Source organism: Hemitrygon akajei, chromosome 10 (assembly GCF_048418815.1).
Source record: "Hemitrygon akajei chromosome 10, sHemAka1.3, whole genome shotgun sequence".
Classification (NCBI taxonomy): domain Eukaryota; kingdom Metazoa; phylum Chordata; class Chondrichthyes; order Myliobatiformes; family Dasyatidae; genus Hemitrygon; species Hemitrygon akajei.
In genome coordinates this window covers 19,327,400-19,342,535 of record NC_133133.1, presented here as the reverse complement: position 1 = coordinate 19,342,535, position 15,136 = coordinate 19,327,400, and positions in this window count along the sequence as shown.

Genomic DNA, 15,136 nt, shown 5'->3' with positions numbered 1-15,136 from the left:
AGGCCTAGATAGAGCAGGCGTGTAGAGGATGATTCCTATAGTGGGGGGGCCTAGGACCAGAGGGCACAGTGTCAGAATACAAGGCCATCCCTTTAGAACAGAGATGAGGAGGAATTTCTTTACCCAGAGAGAGGTGAATCTGTGGAATTCATTACCACAGACCACTGGATATCATTGGATATATTTAAAGTGGAGCTTGATAGGTTCTTGATTAGTCAGGGTGTCAAAGGTTGCAAGCAGAAGACAGGAGAATGAGGGATAATAAATCTGCCATGATGAAATGGCAGTGCAGACTTGATGGGCTGAATGGCCTAATTCTGCTCCTATGTCTTATGGCCTTATAGTAAACAGCTTCTTCCCCTGTGCCATGAGATTTCTGAACAGCTCATGAACCCATGATCATTACCTCACCATTCCTCTTTTGCAATATTTAATTTTTTATTGTAACTCGTAGCAATTTTTACATCTTGCACTGTGCTGCTGCCACAAAACAACAAATTTCATGACATATGCCAATGATGATAAACCTGATTCTCATTCTGTTTCCGATTCAGGTTTACTGATGGACACACAAAGAGCCAATGTCTTAAATCAGGGTTCCCAACTGGGGGTCCACAGACTCCTCAGTTAATGGTAAGACTCCATGGCATAAAAAAGTTGGGAACCCCTGCTTTAAATCCTCAGGTTTCAAACATAGTATTACAATTCCTTTGATATTGTGGATCTGTTGTGATGGAAATGAGGAAGATTCTTTGGGTCTCAAAGGCAAGAGCTCTGGACGCACAGTTTTAATAATAAGGAGTTTATTTACAAGGGGAGAAAAAGCTTGGGAACAACACAAGCGGCTACAATATTCGCACAAACGCGCTAAGAATAGACGAGCATGGGAAAAGTTGGGTCTGCAGTACAATACACGGGAAAACGGTGTGGGGATGGAGTATAGGTACCCATACAAGCAAGGGAAAAGTAGCTATACTACCTGCCACCCTTGACTACGGGTAAGCACGGCTCTTTGCAAAAGGGACAACAATAAACGCTCCCACAACCCTATTCAATGCACACCTTACCACGTGTCTCCAGCGCTGTTCTGCAGTCTTCAGTCTGGAGTGAAGCAGGATGGTCCCTCGAGGATGGAAAAAGAGAGCGAGCTAAGCACTTGTAGCACCCTTTATAGGTCAGGGGGATGGAGGGTCCAGCCCGGGTGATCCACCAGGGGGCCAACGGCTCGGTGCTAGATGGGTTAATCCGATTAAGGTGACCAATGGTTAAGTGTGCATTGATTAGTTGGGAGGGACGATATGTTGACTGGCAGGTGCTGTGACCTCCAACCAGGTGAGGGCAGTGCTGTCACGTGACAGGCATGGCTCTCTGGATACAGGATCCACAGCAAGTGGGGCCATGAAAATCATAAACATGAGAGATTCTACGGATACTGGAAAACCAAAGCAGCATAGACAAAATGCTGGAGGAACTCAGCAGGTCAGGCAGCATCTGTGGAAATGAATAAACAGGCAATGTTACAGGATGAATAGTCTCGGCCCACAAAATTGACTGTTTATTTACTTCCTTGGTTTGGACAGTGGCGCTGACGCAGCACCAAGTGTTCCTGTGCAGGTCCAGAGCAGAGCCTGAAAAACCCAGTTTCCATAAAAAAGAGGTACTATCTAGCGGAGCGGTCGTAGTCAGAGTGGTCTGAGTCAGAGTGGTAAGGCTTTGGCTCAGCAGACTTCCTGAGAAAACGTGAAGGCAAGATAAATAGGTAAGTTCATTTCTTATTACTTTTTCTCATGTAACTCTTGAAAGAATATGGGATATGTCTGCAAGGCTAGTGTTCTGTCTTGAGTGTCAGATATGGGATTTCCAGGAGACTTCCAGACCCCCTCGATGGCCACATCTGCCCCAGGTGTATCGAGATGCAGCTCCTTCAAGACCGTGTTAGGGAACTGGAGCTGCAGCTTGATGACCTTTGGTTTATTACAGAAAGTGAGAAGGTGATAGACAGGAGCTACAGGGAGGTAATCACCCCAAGGCTACAGGAGACATAAATGGGTGACTGTCAGATAGTGAAGAACACCCAACAGTACTCAAAATGGAGTCCTTATTGTTGAGAGGGATGGCTACCTGGGGGAAGCAACAGTGACCGTGCCTCTAGCTCTGAGTCTGGCCCTGTGACTCAGAAGGGTAGGGGAAGGAAGAGGATGGCAGCAGTAAGGACTCTACAGTCAGGGGGACAGATTAGTGATTCTATGGACATGAAAAGGAAACACGGATGGTAGTTTGCCTCCCACATGCCAGGATTCGTGATGTTTCTGAACATGTCCACAATGTCCTGAAATGGGAGGGTGGCAGCCAGAAATTGCGGTGCATATCGGTACTGACAACATAGGCAGAAAAAGGGAAAAGTGTCACAAGTGCGGAGCAATGGTGGACCCAAGTGCAGGATACAAACACACTTTGTAGGGTTAACTAAATAGAGTTTATTAATAATTACAAGGAAAGCCATGAAACAAGGATAGAACAGAGAGAAATCAAGGAGAGAGCAAAGCAGAAGCAAGAATAAGCATATGGACTAGGAACTGGACTTGGAGTGTCAAGAAAGCAAGGGAAGAGGGGAAGAAATGACACTGGACAAGACACAGGCCCTGGACGAGACTAGGACACAGGGCCTGAGCTAGGACTAGACTAGGAAAGCGGGACCTGGATGAGGAACTAGGAACTTGGAACCTGGACAAGGACTCCGAGCCGGAGACTGGACAGGGCCCCGGAACCTGGTTCTTGACTCGGGCTCGGACTCCAGATCTAGGCAAGGACAAGACGTGGCAAGGCAACAGGACTGGACGAGGAACTCCTGTACAGGACAAGAACACAAAGCTTTGACTCGGACTTGGAACTGGAACCTGGAACTCGGGACCCAGACATGGACTGTATACTTGAACCACGAAACCTAGACTTGGACTTGGACACGAAGAGACTGTTCCCAACTCAGGGTAGCAGCAAACAGCCAGGCCTATCCTGTGGAGGCGAGGACAAGAAACACTGAGCCAGGGCTCCTCCTTGGACATAGGACAGAGTCGGGACTCTTTTTGACACAGGGTCAGGACCCTTCTAGGGCACAGGTCCGGGACCTCTTTTCGACACCGGACACGGAGACGGAGACCACAGAACAACAGACAGTTCTTTATCTGGACACAAGTTTGCTCCAAGCAGCGGGGAGCTCTTGACCCACCCTAGCAGTTTAACTTTGCCGGACCCGCTCTGGCGAGGGAAGGCGGCTTGCCGGCACTTGCTTCAGGGAGGAGACTTGGCTTGCTCTGGCAAGATGACTTTGACTCGCACTAGCTTCGGTGACTTCGTTAACTCTCCATAACGCTCTCGCACCGAACGGCTGAAGCCGGAGACTTATAAACTGCCGGTTCGGTCGAGAGTAAATTGCCCTTAATCACCAAGCCCGAGGGACACGGGAAAACAGGGAATTAAAGGGAAACAAGGAGTCAACAGTCCCGATCAGTTCACAAACAAAGGAAATTTAAAGGTAACCCAATCCAGACCATGACAAAGAGGTCCTGTAAACAGTCTACAGGGAGTTAGGAAGGAAGCCGAGAAGCAGAACCTCAAAGGTAGTAATCTCGGGATTACTGCCTCTCCCACGTGACAGTGAGGAAAGGAGTAGAATGAGGTGGAGGATAAATGTGTGGCTGAAGAATTGGAACGGGGCAGGGATTCAGATCTCTGGATCATTGGGACCTCCTGTGGGGCAGGTGCAACCTGTACAAAAGGGACAAGTTGCCTTTCAGCCCATCTAGTCCATGCCAAACCATTTCACCTGCCTAGATCCTTCAACCTTTGCCGGTTTGCTAGAGCTGTTGGGAGTGGTTTAAAGTAACATGGCAGGGGGGTGGCAACCAGTCTGACAGAGCTGAGGATGAGCCAACAGGTTTGCAAGTAGATGATGTAACACGTAACATGAATGTAAGGAAGGACAAGCCAATGATTGGGTAGAAATGCAGACAGAGCAAAGAGTTAAATTGTACCACAGAGACAAAATTCATAAAGATGAAGAATGCAGGGCTGAAGGAGCTGTACTTAAATGCACGTAGCATTCAGAAAAAGGTAGATGAACTCATGGCGTAATGAGATTGGTCGGTATGATTCCATCTTTAGAAAGAGGTGACATAGGGTAGAGAATGTCGAATCTTTGTGGTTAGAGTTAAGAAACTGCAAGGGTAAAAAAAAATTATGGGAATCATATATAGGCCTCCAAATAATAGCCAAGATGTGGGGTTGAGATTGTAAAGGGAACTGGAAAGGGTATGTAATGAGGGTAATGACACAATTGTAATGGGGGACTTCAATATGCAAGGGGATTGGGAAAATCAGGCTGGTGTTGGATCACAAGAGAGGGAATTTGTTGAATGCCTACGAAATGGCTTTTTAGAGCAGCTTGTGCTTGAGCCTACTCGGGGAAAGGTTATCTTAGATTGGGTGTTGTGTTATAATCCAGATTTTATTAGGGATCATCATAATATGATTGAATTCATACTGCAGTCTGAGAGGGGGAAGGATAAGTCGCATGTATCAGTATCGTAGTGGGATAAAGGGAAATGCAGAGGCATGAGAGGGGAGCTTGTCCAGGTGGATTGGGGGGGATACTGGCAGGGATGACCACAGAGCAGAAGCAGCTGAAGTTTCTGGGAATAATTCACAAGGCACATGACAGATTTGACCCTCAGAAGAAGAAGTTCTTAAATGGCAGGGATAGGCAACCATGGCTGACAAGGGAGGTAAAGGACTGCATAAAAGCCAAGGAGAGGGCATATAATGTAGCAAAGGTAAGTTGGAGGTTGGATGATTAGGAAGTTTTTAAAATCCAATAAAAGGAAACTTGGGGGGGGGCATGGGGAAGGAAGGGATGAAGTATGAGGGCAAGCTGGCCAATACTAAAATTCTTTTCAGTTATATGAAGAGTAGATGAGAGGTGAGAGTTGATGTTGGACCATTGGAAAATGATGCTGGTGAGGTAGTATTGGGATACAGAGAAATGGTGGATGAATGTAATGGGTACTTTGCATCGGTCTTCACTGTGGAAGACACTATCGGTGTGCCAGAGGTCCGTGAGTGTCAGGGAGCAGGAGTGAGTGCCATTGCTACTACAAGGGAATAAGTGCTAGGCAAACGAGGCAAAGGTCTTAAGGTGGATAAGTCTGAGTTCTGAAGGAGGATGCTAAAGAGATAGCAGATGCATTGGTTGTGATCTTTCAAGAATCATTTGGTTTTGTTGTGGCTCTAGAGGACTGAACAATTGCAAGTGTCACTCCACTCTTTAAGAAGGGAGAATAGCAAAACAAGGGAAATTGTGGCCAGTTGGCCTGACCTCTGTGGTTGGGAATGTGTTGGAGTCCACTGTTGGGGGTGGGGTTTCAGGGTACTTAGGGACTAATAATAAGATAGGTCAAAGTGAGCACAGTTTCTGTAAAGAGAAATCTTGCCTGACAAATCTGTTAGAGTTCTTCAAGGAGGCAACAGGCAAGGTGGACAAAGGAGAGGCAGTAGATGTCATTTACTTGGATTTTCAGAAGGCATTTGATAACGTGCCACACATGAGGCTGCTTAACAAGATAAAATCCCATGATATTACAGGAAAGATACTGGAATGAATAGTGGAATGGCTGACAGGGAGGAAGCAGTGAATGGGAATAAATGGGGCCTTTAATGGTTGGCTACCAGTGACTAGTGGTGCTCCTCAGGGGTCAGTATTGGGACCGTTAATTTTCACATTGTTTGTCAATGATTTAGATAATAGAATTGATGGCTTTGTGACAAAGTTTGCAGATGAAACAAAGATAGGCAGAGGGGTAGGTAGTGCTGAGGAAGCAATATGATTGCAGAAGGACTTAGACAAATTGGTAGAAAGGACAAAAAGTGGCAGATGGAAAACAATGTAGGGAAATGCACGATAATGCATTTTGGTAAACGGAACAATAGTGCAGACTATTATCTACACGGGGAGAAAATTCAAACATTAGAGGTGCAAAGGACTTAGGAGGCCATGTGTAAGACTCCCAGAAGGTTAATTTGCAGGTTGAGCCTGTGGTTAAGAAAGCAAATGCAATGTTGGCATTCATTTCAAGGGAAATAGAATATAAAAACAAGGAGATAATGCTGAAGCTTTATAAGATACTAGTCAGGCCACACTTGGACAGTTTTGGGCTCTTTATCTCAGGAGGGCTGTGTTGTCATTGGAAACAATCCATTTTCAGTTTAAGAATCTTTTTATTGGTACGTAATCTTCAACAGCTATAAAATGATACAAAACTTCAACAGATTAATATGTATACAATTAATAAAGCTGAAGAAAAAAACTGATCATAAAATATAAAAATGGATTTTTTTATATATATATATATATAGGAAAAAGAAGAAAAAAAAAGAACCCCATCTAACTAGAAAAAAAACCCCATTAACTACAAAAAAACCCATTAGGAATCAACCCCCCGGAGCAATACGTTTGACCATCATCTAAATATATATAAAAAAAGAGTCATCAACCACCATTTCATATTTATAAAAAAAAATTACAAGGAAACCATATAACTTAATTCAAATTAAATGATAATATTTGGCAAAAGAACCCCATCTTCTCTCAAAATCAAATCGAGGATCAAAAGTTCTACTTCTAATTTTTTCCAAACTGAAACATAACATCACTTGAGAAAACCATGCAATTAATGTAGGGGAAGAAATGTCTTTCCATTTTAATAAAATAGCCCTTCTTGCCAGCAGTGTAACAAATGCAATTACATGTTGATCTGAAGATGAGATACCCTGAATATGATGTGGAACTATTCCAAATAGAACAGTCAATCTATTAGGTTGTAAATTAATTTTCAGAGCTTTAGAAATTGTAGAAAATAAAGATTTCCAAAACGATTTTAATGAAGAACATGACCAGAACATATGTGACAAAGTAGCTACTTCAGTTTTACATCTATCGCAATAGTTGTCTATACTAGGAAATATTTTAGATAGTCTCTCCTTTGTTAAGTAATAATGGTGTACAATTTTAAATTGAATTAAACAATGGTTGGCACATACAGAAGAAGACTTTACGTTTTCAAAACTCGAAGCCAATCTTCATTAACAAAGGCCATATTAAGTTCTCTTTCCCAATCTTGTTTAATCTTTAGTGATAGGTTCTCTTTTTGTAACAAAAATAAATTATAAATTCTGCTAATGGAACCTTTCGCTAAGGGATTCAATTTCAAAATGGTATCCAACAAATCAGACTCTTGTAAATATGGAAACTTAGGTAAATATTGTTGTAAAAGATGTCTAATCTGAAAATATTGCAAAAAATGTGTATGAGTGAGAGAAAATTTATTAATTAACTCCTCAAAAGTCATCAATTGATCATTACAAAATAAATCTGTAAAAGAATAGATTCCTTTATTTTTCCATAGAAGAAAAATGGGGTCAGTTGTTGAAGGTTTAAATGAAACGTTTTGATATAAAAGACTAGACAACTTAAATTGTTTAAAATTTTAAAAATTGCGAAACTGAACCCAAATCCGTAGGGATTGTTTAATAACCGGATAGAGATTTAAATTTGGAATTTTAGAGAGCTGTAAAGGTAATGGAGCTCCTAAAATTGAAGTTAAATGAAATTGTTTAACAGCTTTTAATTCCAAATCAACCCAAAGTGGTTTTTGGTTCTTATCGAGCCAGTATAACCAAAAACATAATTGTCTAATATTCACAGCCCAATAATACAGTCTTAAATTAGGAAGTGCAAGTCCACCATCTTTTTAAAATTTTTGTAAATGATATTTATTAATTCTTGGTCTCTTATTGTTCCAAATAAAGGAAGAAATAAGAGTCAATTTGATTGAAAATTTTTAGTTAAAAAGATAGGTATATTTTGGAAAATATATAAAAATCTAGGTAAAATCATAATTTTCACAGCATGAATACGACCTATTAAAGAAAAAGTAAGTGGATTCCATCTAGAAAATAGTTGTTTCATGGAGTCCATTAAAGGAACTGTATTCGCTTTATAGAGATCTTTATTTTTTTTAGTAATTATAATACCTAAATATCTAAATGTATTAACAATTCTAAAAGGCATATCATTATATATACTAACATGGACATTTAATGGAAACAATTCACTTTTATTCAAGTTAAGTTTATATCCTCAAAATTTACCAAAATCTTTGAGTGTTTCCAAAAGATTAGGAATTGATTCCTCAAGATTTGAAATAAAACCCAAAAGATCATCTGCATAAAGAGAAATCTTATGTATGGTTCCATTCATAGAGATACCATGAATATTTCTAGCTTCACGTAGTGTTATAGCTAAAGGCTCCAATACAAGATTAAATAATAAAGGACTTAATGGACATCCCTGTCAAGTTCCATGAGAAAATAAGAAAAAAGAAGACCTGCAGTTATTAGTAATGACCGTGGCAATAGGATTCTTATAAATCATTTGAATCCATCTATTGAAATTATTACCAAAACCAAATTTTTCTAATACTTTAAACAAATATTGCCACTCAACTCTATCAAATGCCTTTTCTGCATCGAGAGAGATAACACATTGAGGTTGCTTGGATAATGATGAATATATAATGTTCATCAATCTCCAAACATTAGAGAAAGAATAATGGCCTTTAATAAAGCCCGTTTAATCCATAGAAATGATTTTAGTTAAAATATTTTCAAGGGATTAGCCATTATTTTAGAGAGAATTTTTGCATCCACATTTAATAGCGAAATAGGTCTATATGATGAACATTCAACAGGATCTTTATCTTTTTTAAGAATTAAGGAAATAGATGCTTCATAAAAAGAAGGTAAATTACCCTTCTCAAAGGATTCATGAAATATTTCCAAAAGATACGGAGAAAGTAATCTTTCAAATTTTTTGTAAAATCCCACTGAATAACCATCAAGTCCAGAAGTTTTACCTGATTGCATTGATAAAATAGCTTTCTGAATTTCATGCTCGGTAATTGGAGCATCAAGCATCTGTTGATCTTCAAGAGAAATTTGTGGAAATTTGATCTTATGTAAAAAAGCCTTCATTTGAGAGGAATCTGCAGGAAATTGAGATCTATAAAGATCAGAGTAAAATTCTTGAAAAGTATTATTAATGTCCTCATGATTACTTACTATATCTCCATTATTTTTATGAATCTTTAAGATTTGTCTTTTAGCTCTAGCTGCTCTTAATTGAGAAGCTAAGAGCTTATTATTTTTATCCCCAAAGATATAAAATTGACTTTTCAATTTAAGCAAATATCCTTCAACGGGATATGTTAGTAATAAATTATACTGTGATTGTAATTCTACTCTTCTTTTAAATGAAACAACATTTGGAGAGATTGCATTGATGTTATCTAATTCTTTAATTTGTTTAGAGATTTTATCTAATTCCATTCTTGATTGTTTCTTCAGTTTAGCTATATATGAAATAATTTGACCGCGTAGATAAGCTTTTAATGTATCCCAAATTACTAACTTAGAGATGTTTCCTATATTATTAAAGAGATAAAACTCTTCTATCTGAGCTTCAATAAACTCAACAAATTCTGAACTTTGTAATAAATGTTCTGGAAAATGCCAAAATGGTCTGGTAGAAACAACATCTTTCCGTTCAAATATTAGGTTTAAAGGAGCATGATCAGAAATAGCGATCGCATCATACTCACATTTCTGAACATTGAATAAAAGTCGAGGGTCAACTATAAAATAGTCGATTCTCGAATATTTATTATGAACATGTGAGAAAAAAAGAGTATTCTCTATCACTGGGGTGCATATGCCTCCAGATCTCAATTAAACCATAATCAATTAAAAAGGAATTAATAAGTGATGCAGAATGATTAGGGAGTTGATATTTGGATGATGACTTATCCAAAGTCATCTTAAAGGATTTAGACAAGTATTAAGATCACCACCCATTAATAACATAATAACATATATTCATTTAAGTTGGGTAATAGAGCAAAAACAGTTTTTAAAAATGAGGGATCATCAACATTTGGTCCATAAATATTAACCAAAACCATTTTCCTATTACAAATTATTCCTTTAACAATCAAAAATCTACCATTAATATCAGCTATAATATCCTCCTGATTAAAAGGAATATTGGAATCAATAAAAATAGAGACATCTCTAGTTTTACTCTGGGAGTTTGAGTGAAACTGAGGACCCTTCCAAAATTTACATATCGATTTTTATTACATAACCTGATATGTGTCTCTTGAGCAAAGATTATATCAGGCTGGAATTGGTTAATAACTTTAAATGTTTTCTTACACTTAATAGGCTGATTCCAACCATGAACATTCCAAGTTAAAACATTTAGCTGTTTAGATATCATCATGGAACTTTGTATCTAAAAACAATAGTTAGATGCATGTCAGGATAGGGTAGTCAAAAATGGCAGAGATGAACAACAATAAAAATAATTGGCGTATGCTCCGGGATTCCATAATGGGGAAAAAAAATCCCACCCAAACTACAAAGCCCAGAAACAAGTCGATATCAATCGACGCAAGCTCCAAGAAAAGCACAGATGCATACAATTACAAACTCCGCCTACCTAAGTTAAAAAAAAGGGAAAAAAATCATCTCTGTCTCCCTCTACCGAACATAAAACTCATTACAGTCAACATATATCTCAATATAATTAACTTGGAAGGAAAGTGTTTTTCTTGTAAAACAAAACGACCTTCAATTTGAAAGTAACCTTCATAACATTAGAGTTAAGGGAAGAAAAACACATCCAAAACAATTCTTGAAATACTTGCACAGAAGAAAAACAATCGTCATCTTTAAATTGTCCGGTCTATCTTTAAAACATAAAGATATAATCATAAAGATATAAACATAAAATCTAGTTAATTCCCAGAAATGCGATTGATTAATTTATAAAGAACAGGAATAGAAAACAAAGAAAGTTGATGAGAATAAAATCAAGTTGCATGAACAACACAAAATGCGAGAGAAACTCAGCAGATCGGGCAGCATCTGTGGAGGGAAATAAACAGTTGATGTTTCAGGCCGAGACCCTTCACCAGGATTGTGATGTACAAAGTCCCAGTACTCATCATGACATCAGGATTCATGCATGAACTTTAAATTTCAATCTTTCAAAATGCACATTACCATATTTGCCAAAAAAACCAACTTATTCTGGTCAATACACTAATTTGAACGGTCAATGTACCAGGGGATTATTTGTGCTTTTGCCTTTAAGTAATTTGCTATTTTATGATATGTTACAATTTCCAAATATGGTGAAGTTCCCTGGAGAATACATCACAGAGTACATTTATCAACAATGATGCATTCAAAAAGGTTGGAAACTATTGAATGGGAACTATACAAAGCGGAAGAAAAATACAACGGCCTGCTCAATAACCAAGCTTTTTATTTCCATTTTGAAACTAAGCTCTTGACTAATGTGGTTTCAGTTCTCATTGAATAATGTTCTTATTTGCATCCGTTGAAAGATCTAATGCTTACAAGTTTTGCAGAGTAGCGTGGGTAGCATGCACTTGGTCCACTGGTGCACATCTACTTCACTCGTTCATTAAGGCTGCACAGGGATTGTGGAATTGAGCAATAGAAAACGTGAACAATAGCATTGTGTTATGAGGAAGAACACTATAAATAGTGTTCTTTTCCCTCCCTTGTCCTCTCAATCTGCCCATCACCCACACATTCATAGAACATAGAACATAGTTCATCCCAACAATTGTTCATCCCAGTTTGGCAAAAGAATAAACCAGGAAACGTAGTGCACCCGTGGCTGACAAGGGAAATTAGGGATAGTATCAAGTCCAAAGAAGAAACATATAAATTAGCAAAAAAAAAAGCGACACACCTGAGGACTGGGAGAAATTCAGAGACCAGCAGAGGAGGACAAAGGGCTTAATTAGGAAAGGGAAAAAAGTTTATGAGAGAAAGCTGGCAGGGAACATAAAAACTGATTGTAAAAGCTTTTATAGATGTGTGAAAAGAAAAAGATTGGTCAAGACAAATGTAGGTCCCTTACAGTCAGAAACAAGTGAATTGATCATAGGGAACAAAGACATGGCAGACCAATTGAATAACTACTTTGGTTCTGTCTTCACTAAGGAGGACATAAATAATCTTCCGGAAATAGTAAGGGACCGAGGGTCTAGTGAGATGGAGGAACTGAGGGAAATACATGTTAGTAGGGAAGTGGTGTTAGGTAAATTGAAGGGATTAAAGGCAAATAAATCCCCAGGGCCAGATGGTCTGCATCCCAGAGTGCTTAAGGAAGTAGCCCAAGAAATAGTGGATGCATTAGTGATAATTTTTCAAAACTCCTTAGATTCTGGACTAGTTCCTGAGGATTGGAGGGTGGCTAATGTAACCCCACTTTTTAAAAAAGGAGGAAGAGAAAAACCGGGGAATTATAGACAGGTGAATCTGACATAGGTGGTGGGGAAAATGCTAGAGTCGGTTATCAAAGATGTGATAACAGCACATTTGGAAAGAGGTGAAATCATTGGGCAAAGTCAGCATGGATTTGTGAAAAGAAAATCATGTCTGACGAATCTTATAGAATTTTTTGAAGATGTAACTAGTAGAGTGGATAGAGGAGAGCCAGTGGATGTGGTATAGATTTTCAAAAGGCTTTTGACAAGGTCCCACACAGGAGATAAGTGTGCAAACTTAAAGCATATGGTATTGGGGGTATGGTATTGATGTGGATAGAGAATTGGTTGGCAGACAGGAAGCAAAGAGTGGGAGTAAACGGGACCTTTTCAGAATGGCAGGCAGTGACTAGTGGGGTACCGCAAGGCTCATTGCTGGGACCCCAGTTGTTTACAATATATATTAATGATTTAGACAAGGGAATTAAATGCAGCATCTCCAAGTTTGCGGATGACACAAAGCTGGCCGGCGGTGTTAGCTGTGAGGAGGATGCTAAGAGGATGCAGGGTGACTTGGATAGGTTAGGTGAGTGGGCAAATTCATGGCAGATGCAATTTAATGTTGATAAATGTGAGGTTATCCACTTTGGTTGCAAGAACAGGAAAACAGATTATTATCTGAACGGTGGCCGATTAGGAAAAGGGGAGATGCAACGAGACCTGGGTGTCATGGTACACCAGTCATTGAAGGTGGGCATGCAGGTAACAGGCGGTGAAAAAGGCAGATGGTATGTTGGCATTCATAGCAAAAGGATTTGAGTACAGGAGCAGGGAGGTTCTACTGTAGTTGTACAAGACCTTGGTGAGACTGCACCTAGAGTATTGTGTGCAGTTTTGGTCCCCTAATCTGAGGAAAGACATTCTTGCCATAGAGGGAGTACAAAGAAGGTTCACCAGATTGATTCCTGGGATGGCAGAACTTTCATATGAAGAAAGACTGGATTGACTAGGCTTATACGCACTAGAATTTAGAAGATTGAGGGGGTATCTTATTGAAACGTATAAAATTCTAAAGGGATTGGACAGGCTAGATGCAGGAAGATTGTTTCCGATGTTGGGGAAGTCCAGAACGAGGGGTCACAGTTTAAGGATAAAGGGGAAGCCTTTTAGGACCAAGATGAGGAAAAACTTCTTCACACAGAGAGTGGTGAATCTGTGGAATTCTCTGCCACAGGAAACAGTTGAGGCCGGTTCATTGGCTATATTTAAGAGTAAGTTAGATATGGTCCTTGTGGCTAAAGGGATCGGGGGTATGGAGAGAAAGCAGGTACAGGGTTCTGAGTTGGATGATCAGCCATGATCATACTGAATGGCGGTGCAGGCTCGAAGGGCCAAATAGCCTACTCTTGCACCTATTTTCAATGTTTCTATAGAATAGTACAGCACATTACAGGCCCTTCAGCCCACAATGTTGTGCCGACCCTCATACCCTGCCTCCCATATAACCCCCCACCTTAAATTCCTCCATATACCTCCATATTCCTCCTACCAGTTCCCTTCTTCACCTCCTTTCTTTTATTCTATGGTCCACTCTCCTATTGGATTCCATCTTCTCCAGCCTTCACTTCCACCTATCACCTCCCACTTTCATCTTTCCCATTCTTTCCCTCTCTCATTTGTCCATTACCCTCTCTTTACCTGGCTCCACCTATCATTCACCAGCTTTTCCTCCACCCATTGCCCCACTTTTTTCATATTGGCTAGCTCCTCCCTTTGTTTCTGATTCTAATGAAGGGTCTCGATCTGAAATGTTGATTCTCTATTTCCCTCCACAGATGGCACCCGACTTGCTGAGTTCCTCCAGCAAATTGTGTGCATCTTCCAGCATCTGCAGAATCTCTTCTGCCTCCAGTAATGGTGTTCAGATGCAATAAGATTGAAAGATATTTATTTGTTTTGCAATATCATGAAAGATCCAATGTAGTTTTGAAGAAAGGAAAGATTCAATAATAATTCAATTACTCATTTTGGAAAGCCAGATTGCAGTCATTTTTAGATGAAGCCTCACTAATGATACATTGCTAAGTCCTAGGTGCTAGCTAGTTCCTGGTTTGCAAAGACATCTGACATGAAGAAAAATATTATCTAAGACAAAATGCTCAAAGATTGCTGGGGTGATCAGAAAAATCAGTTACAAGAAAAAGTTTGTGAAACCTTTGCAATGACCAGGTTTTCTGCAGTAACTATTCATAAAATGTGGTCAGATCTTCATCTAAGTCACAATAATAGACAAACACAATCTGCCTAAACCAATAACACATAATGAATTGTATGTCTCCTCATCAATATTGAGTACACCACTTAAACAATCACAGTCTAGGTTCAAAAAGTATGTGAACCTCTGGGATAATACCTTCTACAAAAGCTATATGGAGTCAAGTGTTCTAATCAATGAGATGAGATTGGAGGTGTGGGTTGTAGAGATGCCCTGTTCTATAAAAAAAGACACACAAAGTCAACTTACTGACAGAGCCTGCTCTTCCCAAGAAAAATCTGTTTATGTGCACCATGCCTCAATCAAAGCAACTTTCAGAGAACCTTAGAAGAATTGTAGAGATGCATGAAGCTGGAACAAAAGCACTTCTAAAGACCTGAGTGTTCATCAGTCCACAGTCAGAGAAATTTTCTCAAATGGAAGAAACACAGTACTGTTGCTACTC